The following is a 4,869-nucleotide window of genomic DNA, read 5'->3' as shown; positions in this document are numbered from 1 at the left end:
GAAATGAGGAAGTAAATGAGCTGAACAGAAAACTTCAAAGGGCAGCTGGAGAAGACAAAGTGAAATATTATAATGAAATGTGCCAAGACCTGGAGTTAGAAAACCAAAAGGGAAGAAAAGGCTCAGCATTTCTCAAGCTGAAAGAACTGAAGACAAAATTCAAACCTCAACTTGCAATATTGGATCCTATGGAGTCCTGATGTGGCACTGTGGGTTAAGGTGCTAAATTGTTAAGGTTAGTTTGGACTGCAAGGTCAGCAATTCAAGCTCACCAGCCGGTCATCAGAAACCCCATACAGGGTCACCATGAGTAGGAACTGACTTGATGGCACTTAACAACAACAATAACAATGGACAAAATATTGAATGATGCAGGAAGCATCAAAGGAACATGGAAGGAATGTACAGTCACTGTATGAAAAATAAATGGTTGATGTTCAATTATTTCAAGAGGTAATATATGGTCAAGATCCTATGGTACTGGGGTACTCACGGTTTTCTTTGCTTCGGGGGTTGGAAGTGTGTTCCCAGAACTTGAGAAGGTAGTTGCGAGAGAATCCCTGTGGCCTAGAAAAATTCTGCAAAAATGTCTTTGTACCCATCTCTTGAAGACCTGAAAGTTGACAAAGTAATTCAGGCACAAGCTACCTTTTCTGCAAACCCTGCCAACCCAGCAGTCTTGTCAGAAACCTCTGCTCACGTCTCTCAAGATGGAAATCTCTCTCCTAAACTGTATCCCGAGCTCTCCCAGTACATGGGTCTGAGTCTAAACGAAGACGAACTATATGCAGACGTGGCCTTGGTTTCAGGAGCACCAGGGCAGTGGGTGATAACAAGACCTTCCAGTATGAACCAGATGGTGGCTCCTGTTACTGGTAATGATGTTGGGATTCTAAGAGCAGAAATTAAGCAAGGGATTCATGAAGTTACTTTGTGTGAAGATCAAGATGGAGAAATTGACCTCAGGCTTAAATCAGTAGATAATCGTGTATTTGTTCAGCTAGTCCAGGATAATTCTCCATCATCTTTGGTTGGTTTGAGATTTGGGGATCAGATACTCCAGATTAATGGTGAAAACTGTGCTGACTGGAGCTTGGACAAAGTGCACAAAGTGCTCAAACAGGCATTTGGAGAGAAGAGTCCCATGATCATTCGTCACAGGCCCTTTGAACTGGACAATTACCATGCATAAGGGTAGTACTGGACATGTCGGTTTTATCTTTAAAAATGGAAAAATAACGTCTATAGTGCAAGACAGTCCTGCAGCTAGAAATGGTCTTCTCACTGAATATAACATCTGTGAGGTCAATGGACAGGTATCTGCATTAAAGGACTCTCAAATTGCAGACATACTATCAACATCTGGGACTGTAGTTATGATTACAATCATGCCTGCTTTCATCTTTGAACATATTATTAAATGGATGGCACCAAGCATTATGAAAAGCCTGATGGATCATACCATTCCTGAGGTTTAAAAGCTGAGTCTCCTAATAGAGACGTAGCTGAACTTCTCCAGTTTACTTCTCCAGAGACTCTGTACTATGCACAAGAAGCTTTCCAGGAGCCAGCAAGCATATGCTGCATGAGGACCTACCTTTCTCCCTTCTATATGGCTGGGAATCCTACCCTCTGATCTGTCTCCTGTTCACACTTCAAGATAGCTGTAGCCTTATCCTGGTTTCACAGGTGTACTGACCATCACTGGAAACTTGATGCTTCCATAAGCCATTAGGATGAAGATGACTGAGAAAGGTTTAGCTTTGTGTTAGCATCGGTCACTGTTCATCAGTCACTTTTATCCACGATATGAAGTAGTGCTGTTCATATGACTTCATTATTATTACATTTAGAATGATTACCTTTAATTTTTTTTTTCAGATGTGTGTGTACAAAACACCAATTAAGTAACTTTGGCTTCATTCCATGCAAGCATTAGAGTACGTAGACTGTGAAAGTTGTTATTATTATTACATTTTAACTACTTTCACTTACTATGCTTCAACTGTCGCCTTAACCATATTTAAGTATTAGAATAAAAGCCAAAATATAATTATTGCTACCTTTTTAAAGTCCAAAAAGTAGTTCCATATTAAGCTGGAATGTATACTAACCCAGAACAACGTAAAGGTGCTTATGAGCTATTGCATAGCTATGTAGTTTTGAGATTTTTCTATAAAATTGCATAATGGAAACCTCTTTTCTAAAAGTTTGATATACTGGTATCACTTTCTGATAAATGAATTGCTATATATTTAATGTAAAAATTCTTAAACAGGATAAACCTTTAACTCCTTTTGTTTTGTTTGTAGATTAAATGGGATAAGATCTAATTTTGACATTGTATAACCGAGCTATACTTGTAATTGTCTTAGAATGTCTTCTTGGGAATTTGAATCATTTCCTGAGTCCTCCTTGTTGACAAAATGGCATGGACACTATTCTGATGCTCCTTGTTTTATGTTTATTTTATTTTAATGACATATGTATAAATAAATACAATTTCACTAGGAAAAAAAAAAAAAAGAAGGAAGAGTGCAAGGTGTACTGAGGACAGTGGCAAAAAACAAGGTTCCAGGAATTGACAGAATGCAAATTGAAATCTTTCAACAAACGGATGCTGTACTAGAGGCATTCACTCATCTATGCCAAGGAAGTTGGAGTACTTTGATGTTTTAAATTTTATTGATGTTTGCTTTGTGGCCTAACATATATATGGTCTATTCTGGAGAATGTTCCATGTGCACTGGAAAAGAATGTATAGATTGTGCTGTTTATTGGGTTGAATGCTCTGTATAAAGCTATGATAACATTGCATAGAATTGTTATTCCAGAATACTTCATTATACTCATGAAGAACCTCTACAAAGATCAAGAGACAGTTGTTCAGACAGAACAAGGAGATACTGAATGGTTTAAAATCAGGAAAGGTGAGCACTAGGGTTGCATCCTTTCACCATACTTATTTAATCTCTGTGCCTAGCAACTAATCAGAGAAACTGGACTATATGAAGAAGAATGTGGCATCAGGATTGGAGGAAGACTCATTAACAATGTGCAATATGCATTGCTTATTGAAAGTGAAGAGGACTTAAAATACTTACTAAAATAGAAATCAAAAACTACAGGCTTCAGTATGGATTGGACCACAATGTAAAGAAAACCAAGATTCTCTCAACTGGGTCAATAAATAACATCATGATAAATGGAGGAAAGATTGAAGTTGTGAAAGACTTCATTTTGCTTAGATCCACCACCAACACTCAATGGAAGCTTGTTAGTTGTTGTTAGGTACCTTTGAGTAGGTTTTGATCCATAGCGATCCTATGTACAACAGAATGAATCACTGCCTGGTTCTGTGCAGTCCTCACAATTGCTGCTACATTTGAGTCCATTGTTGCTGCGACTGTGCAAATCCATCTCATTGGGGGTCTCCCTCTTTTTCACTGTCCCTCCAATTTACCTGGTATAGTGCTGTAGGATAAGCCCTGGACTGTATGGTCAGTTTGAACTGCAAGGTTCACGGTTTAAATTCACCAGCTGCTTCTTGGAAATCCTATACAGGGTCGCTATGAGTTGGAATTGACTCAACAGCACTTAACAACAACAATCACTTTACCAAGCATGATATTTTACATTCATTGTTCCAATTATTAATGGATGTTAGCAGCTGTTTCTCCTCATTTTGATTTTGTTCCAGCAGCAAATGAAGGTCCTGAAGGCATTATTCTATTCACATCATCACAGTTAACTCTACATTGAGGAGGCAGCTCTTCCCCAATAGTATTTCTTCCCCAGTAGATTCTGAGTGCCTTCAACCTTCTAAGGAGCTCTGGTAGCATAGTGGTTATGAGTCGGGCTGCTAACCTCAAGGTCAGCAGTTTGAAGCTACCAGCTCTTCAGTGGTCAAGCTTTCAGAAGTAGGCTGCCTCTCCTTCCGAGACTCAGTCTTAGTCGGGGAGCTGAGCTGGAACCTATCCACCATGGGTGACCCTGCTGGTGTTTTAAGTACCGGTGGCATAGCTTTAAGCATCACAGCAGTGCACAAACTACTGTTGTTGTTAAGTACCGTGGAGTTGGTTCCCACTCATAGTGACCCTGCACAGGGTTTCCAAGGCTGTAAATCTTTACAGGAGCAGAAAGCCTCATATTTCTCCCATGAAATGGCTGGTAGTTTCAAACTGTTGACCTTGAAGTTATCAGCCCTTTTTGTAACCACTATGCTACCAGAGCTCCTTACCACTACAGTGCTACAAATTGACAGATGAGTTGTGGGCTTATGGAAGTAGCAGTTAAGAAATCAAATGATGTTTTTGCATTAGGCAAATCTGCTGCACAGGACCTCTTTAAAGGGTTTAAAAACCAAGATATCAGTGTGAGGACTAAAGTGTGCCTGACCCAATCCATGCTATTTTCAATCACCTCATATGCATGAGGAAGCTGAAGAAAATGAAATCAAGCCCATGAGAGCCAAAGTATGACCTTAAATTTATCCCACCTGAATTTAGAGACCATCTGAAGAACAGATTTGATTCATTAAACACTAAAGACCAAAGACCAGAAGAGTTGTGGGATGACATCAAGAACATCATACATGAAGAGAGCAAAAGGTCATTAAGAAGATAAGAAAGAAGGAAAAGGTCAAAATGGATGTCAGAGGAGACTCTGAAACTTACTCTCTAGCGTAGAGAAGCTAAAGCAAATGGAAGAATTGAAGAGGTGCAAGAGCTGAACAAAAAACTTCAAAGATCAGCTCGAGAAGATAAAACCAGGTACTATAATAAAATATGCAAAGATTTGGAACTAGAAAACCAAAAGGGAAGAACACGGTCAGCATTTCTCAAGCTGAGGGAACTGAAGAAAAAATTC

The 4,869-nt window shown here is 39.2% G+C and overlaps 1 pseudogene; it reads left to right on the top strand.

Moving 5' to 3' along the window:
* Positions 1-586: 586 nt before the first annotated feature.
* On the top strand, positions 587-1,478 carry LOC102830857 (annotated as a pseudogene).
* The last annotated feature ends 3,391 nt before the right edge of the window (positions 1,479-4,869 follow it).

Source organism: Chrysochloris asiatica, unplaced genomic scaffold, assembly GCF_000296735.1.
Source record: "Chrysochloris asiatica unplaced genomic scaffold, ChrAsi1.0 scaffold00085, whole genome shotgun sequence".
NCBI classification, from domain to species: Eukaryota; Metazoa; Chordata; class Mammalia; order Afrosoricida; family Chrysochloridae; genus Chrysochloris; species Chrysochloris asiatica.
This window is presented reverse-complemented; position numbering and strand designations above follow the sequence as displayed.